Source organism: Microtus ochrogaster, unplaced genomic scaffold, assembly GCF_000317375.1.
Source record: "Microtus ochrogaster isolate Prairie Vole_2 unplaced genomic scaffold, MicOch1.0 UNK34, whole genome shotgun sequence".
NCBI classification, from domain to species: Eukaryota; Metazoa; Chordata; class Mammalia; order Rodentia; family Cricetidae; genus Microtus; species Microtus ochrogaster.
The window spans coordinates 1799395-1808154 of NW_004949132.1; positions in this window are offsets into that span (position 1 = coordinate 1799395).

Consider the following 8760-nt stretch of genomic DNA (forward strand, 5'->3'; position numbering starts at 1 on the left):
ACAAATCACAATCTCAGAGAACCTAGACAACAATGAGGACCCCAAGAGAGACATACATAGATCTAATCTACATGGGTGGTAGAAAAAGACAAGATATCCTGAGTAAATTGGGAGCATGGGGACCTTGGGAGAGGGTTGAAGGGGAGGGGATGGGAGAGGCAGGGAGGGGAGCAGACAAAAATGTAGAGCTCAATAAAAATCAATAAATAAAAGAAAAGAAAAGAAAAGAAGAAAGAAATATGTATAATGACATTGTTTACCTTCTTTGATGAAAAAATATGAATGTATGTGTCACTTCATCTATATGTTTCTTATGCTTGCTTCTTCTTTGGCTCTTTTTCTTTTGTGTGTCTTGTCCTGTTAAGGTTTATTTGATTTCTTTCTTTCTTTTATTATTTTATAGTTATTCTTTAGTGGCAGGGTATGGATTTGGATGCGAGAGGAGGTGGAGAGAATCAGAGAAGTTGGGAGAAGGGAAACCATAATCAGAATATATAATAGAAATAACATCTATTTTTATTTTTTTACATATCAGCAATTTTCTACTCCTTTCTCTCTCCTGCTCCCTCCCCCACCTCTCACCTAACCCCCCCATCCATATCTCCTCTATCTCCACTTAGATGGTGTAAGTTTTCCCATGGGAATCAACAAAACATGGCACATCAAGCAGAGGCAGGGCCATGTGCCCTCCCACACCCCCTGAACCAAGGCTGAGCAAGGCAACCCATCATAAGGAATAGGTTCCAAAGGGCCAACTCATCCATGAGGAACGGATCCTGTTCCCACGTGTATAGGCTAGGGGCTCAACAAAAGACTAAGTTACACTACTGACACTCAGTTTCAGAAGGCCATGCAGGCTCCCTAGCTGTCCATCCAGAGTCTGTCATCTCCTTTAAGCTGCAGATTTTCTCTTTATGATCTTGAGCCTCCTTTACTTATACAGTCCTTCCACTCTCTCTTCAACTGGACTCCCGGAGACGGACCTAGTACTTGGCTGTGGATCTCTGCATCTGTTTCCATCAGGTACTGGATGAAGACTCTATGATGAAAGTTAGGGCAGTTACCAATCTGATTGCAGGGGAATGCCAGTTCAGGCATCCTCTCCACTATTGCTAAAAGTCTTAGCTGGGGTCATCCTATTGGGTTCCCAGGAACTACCCTGTCACCAGGTTTCTCCCTAAGCCTACAATGACCACTTCTATCATGATATCTTCCCCCATCACTCTCCTGCTCTGTCCTGCCTACAATTAAGCCATCCCCTGTCCCCTCCCCTCTACTTTCACATGCACACAGTTTACCCAGGGTATCCCATCTATTTCCTCTTCTTAGGGAGATCCATATGTCCCTCTTAGGGTCTCCTCTTTACCTAGTTTCTCTGGGGCTGAGTATTATAGCCTGTTAATCCTTCACTTGGCATCAAATACCCACTTATGAGTGAGAATATACTGTGTTTGTCTTTCTGGGTCTGAATTACCTCACTCAGGATGATTCTTTTCTAGTTCCATCCATTTGCCTACAAATTTCATGATGTCATTGTTTTTTTTTTTTTTTCCCCTTCTGAATAATGCTTCATTGTATCGCTAAACCACATTTTCTGTATCCATTCTTCGGCTGAGGAGCGTCTATGTTGTTTTCAGGTTCTGGCTATTGTGACTAATGCTATGAACATAGTTGAACAAGTGTCCTTGGGGTATGGTTGAGCATTCTTTAGGTATATTCCCAAGAGTGGTATTGCTGGATCATGAGGTAGATTGATTCCCAATTGCCTGAGAAACTACCGTAAGGATTTCCAAAGTGGCTGTACAAGTTTCCACTCCCACTAGCAGTAGAGGAGTGCTCCCCTTAGTCTATATTCTCTCCAACATAGGCTGTCATTAGTGGAAAAACATCCATTTTTAATAAAAAACATCAAGAAAAAAACCAAACTAAAGGCTCATCAATAGAAGACTACCTGTTTAACACCCAAGGAATAGTTTTGTAATAACTTAAAAAGAAGTCTTTTCTTTATACACACACTTAGGAAACTGTCTCCAGAAATTATATTAAGAAGAAAAAATGGCATGCAACTATGGGTGATACTCTTCATATAATAAAATTATTCTTGCACAGCCTACGTTTGAGTTTAGTGAGAGAGCACTACCTAGAAAGCTCCTTGATCCTTAGTGGATTGGCAAGGTGGAAAAAAGAAAGTAGAAATAACTGTCTCTTAAGTCTCTACCAAGATTCCCGTTAAGCATTGTCTAAGATTTATTACAAGTACTATCACAGGCATATAAATATATACAGGGTGAACTGACATCTTCCTCTCACTGCAAGGGGCAATGGGTACCATAGCAACATTTGCAGGTCATGAGAAACAGCACAGCAGCAGTTCGGATGAACATGTGTTCAATATTGTATCCCTGTTCTCCACTGATCTGCTGTTTTAAATCCATACTCAGAAACAATTGTTTACTGAAATTTGAGCAATTCTCCTTATAAAACTGTAAGTACCTTTGCTACTAAAATTTCTGAAATACTGAACTGATTAGCTGAAGACCTCCCATGGCATTTAAGACTTCTTACTCCTAAGTTCTTCCCGTTCTCTCCATTTCCCACCGAATACTAACAGGTTATAAAGCATAACCTTTAAATCATGCAAAGGAAGAAAAATCTATCAAAGAATTACATCATAAATGAAATCAAGTTTACTCCTACTTGTTTGGACAGCAGGAGTTCCACACCAATTTGTGTCAACCAAAGCCAGAAAATGCACTACACTGCCCACTAGATGGCCCACACAAATATTTTTTAGCTATTATAAGACCCCAAAAAGGCAAAAGAAATACCTAAAAAAATAGTGCATTAAATTTGTTTCCTTTTGCATAACAAATGATACATAGAAAGGATGAGTCCTAGTCATTTTAGCATGGTTTCATATTGAGGAATTAATAAAGCTTCTCCACATTTTAGTGATACTTTAGGGGTACTCCACATGTCTAGTGATTCTTACGGAAGTTTTTTTGTTTTTTTGTTTTTGTTTATTTAAGAACTAGTGTGACTAAAGTTTAGCTTTTTCTGGGAACCACTGAAACACTCCACCTACTGTTGTCCCACATTGGTAGGTATAACAGGTTTTGCTTTTTAATTTTTAGGTAACTACAATGCCTGCAATGTGCATCACTTGCCCATTTGAGTAAATTTCTCTTGAAAACTTCATAACTGAAATTTTGAACAGGAAGGAGCCATTTATATACAATAAGTGCACTCTTTTCTACTGCACTGTATACATTCAAATTCAGTGTCTTTTAATGGAAAAAGACAGTTAACTTAACTGTTAACTTGTATGTATTTTATTTAGTTCAGGACCCATTTACAACCAACTGCCTCTAAAGAGGTGCTTTTACTAGTTTGAATTTAAAATTAAATAGCTAAGATTTCTAAAAATAGTAGAGAATAAGTGATTTCCTTAATGATTAATCACCTGTGGTTCAGCTGGTTACAGAATATCAATGTGCGCTACATTTCAGTAATGATCATTACCTTGATTTTCTAGGGGTAAACAAAGGTCTAATCAGTCTCAGGTCCTGTGAACTTTCAAAGAGAAAACAAATTTTTCTTCATCTTGCAAATTATATTTTCCTCATATACCATCTAACTTGGGGTTCAAGCCTACTGCTTTGCAGGCAAAGCACACCAGAAAGGAGTTTCATCTCTTCAGAGACTCTGCAATTCTGTCTTAATATTTTACCTGTCATTTTGCTCCAAGACCCTGCTTCCTAAAAGGCACCACAGAAAGAACATCAATTGCTGCTGGCTGCACTTGCCACTTTTGATCCTGTTATCGGACAACCTAGCTTCCATTGTTCTTCCGCTCATTGTTATCTCTGAACCTTTGAAAAATGTTTAATGCTGAAGAGGTTTCGGAGTTTGTGAACTAAAAAGCATTGGATAACTTAAACACAGTTCAAGGGCAGTCTTCCTAGTTTATCATTTCTACTTTGGGAAAGGAAAGGCTGAAAAAGTGAAAAGGAAAAAAAAAATATTTGGATCTAAGAAAGGGTTTCCCCTTCCAGTAACTACAAAATTGCTAATGAGATTCTCAAACTGTGCTGCACTGCAGCAAGCAAACCAGCAAGTTCTCAGTGTGCTTTGATCTTTGTAAAGAAGCATCACATGAAGACTAACTCAGGACTGTTCCCTTGTTTGCTTTACATTTAGAAAATTGTTACATGAAATGAAACTGAACCATGAAAATTATGTAAAGATAAACATGGACCTTCTTCCATATTCTCCACCTTTTTTGTCCAAAACAACAACAAAAGTCTTTTATTCACCTGTGATGCCTTTCTGTTAGCACTTGGTGATGTCCAAGTCCTTTAAATAGTCTTATTGTCTATTTTTCTCATTCTTTATTTTCTCTTTTCATCCCAGCTCTGAGGACTGAGAATGCAAAGCAAGCATTCTACCACAGAGCAAAATCCCCAACTCCTTCTTATTCTTTTATCCTTTTTATTTTTCTTCATTCTCAAGCCCTTCATTGGGGAGGAAAGAGTGCCTACAGATAGTGCTTAGCTTGGGAAACTTTGTAATAGAGTCATTTGAAGGACTCTCCTTTCTTTGAACGGCTTATCAAAAACCATTCAGAAAACACATTCCCTCAGGCAGTTTCAATCAATTTAAATTCCCAAAGACCTTTAAAGGTGTTTGCTTCTAAACTGTCTGTTTCACTGTGTCCTGCTTCTCAAATGGCCTTAGAGGAAAGGAATAATGAAGACCAGAAAGGAGAAAGTTTGCTTCCCCCAAGCTTACAAAAACACTATTTGGGCAATGAATGTGTGGATTGAATTATCCAAGCAGAAACTACCAGGGAAGGGAGAACTGCAAAATTATTCAGTGCCGATGCTTCTCTACACCTTCCTGTCAGATGGTTTTCTGGCCTCTTCACAATCAGCTTCAGTAACAGGCAAGCAATTAACCACCTCAGAGTCTGAGCTTTACAAAAGAACTAGGAATTCAAAATAGGGTTTGAACCATAGCATCCACACCCCCATCTTTCTGATTTTATTTCCTTTCTTGCTGTAACCTTAAAAAATCGTTAATAATATAGTTTGGGAATCTTCCACTGTTATCAGGGACTCCATTCTTTCTGAAGGCTGTATCAGCAACTAGGATGTGAACTGTAATGCCATATCTAGCTATTTCTTTCTTCCCTCATTATCTTTTCTACAAACAGTGCTATAAAGATTTGTTCCCAAGCTGTGTTCTCTGTGTGTTTAAGAGAGTCTCTGATTGTGTTTGGGCAAAGCCTAGAGAAGGTAACTAATATTCATTGTAGCAATTTGATTCAGATAATCCATTAAAGATATTTGGTATTTAATCAAACAATGTCTAGGAAATGGGGATATAGCAAAAACTAAGGCAGTAGCACTGTTAGAGATTTCTGATTTAATTGTTAGAATTAGTGTTTGTTTAAACTTTTAGGTTTGCCCATTTGACAGGTGAGAAAAGCAAAGTTCCTTATAGGAAGCAGTGTTCCTTAGACTAGAATCCCATAGAAATCTGGAGCCCTTGATTTCTAATTTATTGGATATGGGCTCTTCATCCTCTGCAACCATGATTAAAACACTCTGGTCTTCCCAATAAAAAGAAAGACAAATGTACAAGTAATATTATACAGACCGCACTTAGCTTTAGGACTCTCTCTCTCTCTCTCTCTCTCTCTCTCTCTCTCTCTCTCTCTCTCTGTGTGTGTGTGTGTGTGTGTGTGTGTGTGTGTGTATGTGTGTGTACAATAACAATAAAAAGGAGGCTATGGATTTGAAAGAGAGCAGGAACGGTATATAAGAGAGAAAATAGAAGGGATAAATATTATAATCACATTATTGTCTAGAAAACGTTTTTTAAAAGGTAATGAGACTTGAGGGCTATCAATAAACCTATTCCCTTGCTCTGTCTAATGGTCCCAAACCTCTCCATTTCTCTGTACTAAAAACCTACAAATCACAACTGATTTTACATCTTGAACCTAAATGACATAATCTTTTACATACTACCATACCATAAGTCCCAGCCTCCAGCCCCTTTTTTAAAACTTGAAGTGGGTTAAACTAAAATTTCCACAAGTTGACCTGAACATTCTTTCCCAAAGGATTCAGGAACAGACCCCACGTGTTCATCCATGACTTTTGCCAAGATTTACATGTAGAGTAAGTCAGTTATTCCAATGTATAGATGACTTGGTTACTATACCCATACGCAGGAACAATCTGAACAACATGTATGTATTCAAAACTTACCCACTGATTTGGAATACAAGTCCTCTTCTTTCAAAACACACTGAATCCAACAGAGGTTTTAAGACTTGGAACTATTGGACAATTCCAGGGAAAGTAGTATATCAGATGAAAAAATTAAATTAAGTAAGCATTTTCCTTTGCATAATACCCAGGGACAACTCTAGTCCTCTCTCACTATTTGGATTTCTGCATCTAGGCTACTAGCTAAGCCTGTGTGTGTGTGTTTCCTAAGGAAAATCTCTGTGATGAGAGAAGGCATATAACCAACAAGAAAAGACATATAACCAAATAAACCTCCCTTACTCAGAACCCTGCACTTAGTTTCCCTTGGATAGATGTACCTTTTCTCCCTTTTGTAACTCAGAGAACAGGGATTGCCCTGGGAGCATTAACCTGCATATTGGGGCCATCTGAAGGTATTGTGAGATGTGTGGCTGAAACACTAGACTCAATAGCTTTAGAGCAGTCAGCTCTCTTTAGCCTACTACTGCATAGCATTCTCCAAGAGAAAAAGCCTTCAAGCTTACTATAGGACATCCATTAATAGCATATACCTCACAGGTAGCAGCCTCTGGCTTAAATGGATATGCTGGCTGGTTGATAGCGGCTTACTTCTAGAAAATTCCTAAGTTACTCTAGATCTTTTTTGTTCTTACTTGAGCGACCTTGATCTTTACTCCAGATCCCTCCACTCTAGAGCATCAATGTACTCAACCTATAAAATAATTCCTTCAGTTCAAATGTCCTCAGTGATAGAAATATACTGGACACAGAGGTTACTGGTCTTATAGATGGGAGTAGCTTTGTGGAAGAAGAGTAGCCACTTGAGGAGGATTCAGTGGTCTTCCCTTCCCGAGAGCCCCAGAGTTCAGGTCCTGTAAGACACCAGCTGATCAGTCTCATAGCTGTCACTCAACCCATAATTTCAACTAAAGAGAAAAGGGTTACCACATATACAAACTCTATCTCCCTAGAAACTTCCCCATAAAACATGACTTGACCTGAAAGTACTCCAATTCCTAGAAGCCACACTGGTGCCTCAACAAAATCAGTGCAAATCACAGAGACAGCAAAGGGAGAAGACAATGTAACTTGAAGGAACTTCTACCTGACTGGACAGCCATTAGAGCCCACTTGTCTGTAATTTGATCCCTTGTTCTTTCAGTCTCTACAAATGTCCCATGAATTCCTCCTCCAATATAAAGAATAGGTTTTACAAGGAAAGCATTGAAGTATGACTTATGTGCAGATGGAAGGTTCAGATTTCCTAAGTTATCCAATGGAAAGTTATTGATATATTGATATTCTGCGTAACTTCTGACACCTGGGAGGAGATAAGCTTCCCCAGTTAAGTAACAGTTTCTTTCTTTCTTTCTTTCTTTCTTTCTTTCTTTCTTTCTTTCTTTCTTCCTTTCTTCCTTCCTTCCTTCCTTCCTTCCTTCCTTCCTTCCTTCCTTCCTTCCTTCCTTCCTTCCTGTCTGTCTCTCTTTTCTTCCTTTCTTTCATTTCCTTTTTTCTTTTTTCACTGAAGAGATGCTTTAAAGTAATATCCCAAAATAATTAACCTTTTTGGCATGGTGAATATGCCACCCTAGCCCTTTGTGACCTATTTAGAACAGAATCGCACCTACAAGATAATTGGAAAATTGATTATACCAAGATGCCCTCATATTGAATATTTAGATTCTTTGTCTTTCATAAATGGATAAAGCATTCTCTATCATAGCTAAGAGGGTTTTAGACATGATGAAATATTTACTCACAAAAATAATTCAGTGGTTTAACCATATTACTCAATCTATACAGACAATAGCATTTTTTTCATTCCCCAAATTACATATGTAATCTTAAGATATCTACAGATAAAATACTCCTCATACACCGCAGGCATCAGATAAGGTATAATGAGTTATGTAGACCCTGAAAAGGACCTCTATCCTCCTTTACCAGTAAACATGATTATTCTACACATTAGCATTCTTGAAAATAAAAGGCCATTTCTATTTACAAGTCCCCTCCTTGGTTCTGAGAGTACTGACCTCATAAATTCTGACTCACTCTTAATCAATCTCAACAAGAATATTTTTTTTGACTCACAGAATAGCTTCACCTTTCAGCCTGGCAAGCCAAGTCTTAACTGAGATGTATGGGACCACCTAATTCTTGATTTGATACCCAATCGGAAGGTCTTTACACTCTCCTTTTTATTTCAACTGTTATTAAGGTTCCAGGCACTGTAGTTTAAATTCACATCTCTAAGGTCAAGCCAGTAGGATGTGTTAATAGGACAGCTAGCTATGAAAGTCATTGCCTGACCCTCTTATACCTGGGAGCCAGTAAAGGACCTCAGATTCCTGTTCAAGATAGTTGATATTCTGTTGAGTTTTCCCCACTTACTGAACTAAGGCTGAGGGCTTTTACTCAGTTGTACCCCAATATTTCTTTATCCAACCTCAGCTCCCCTCCCCTTCCTTACCCGAGT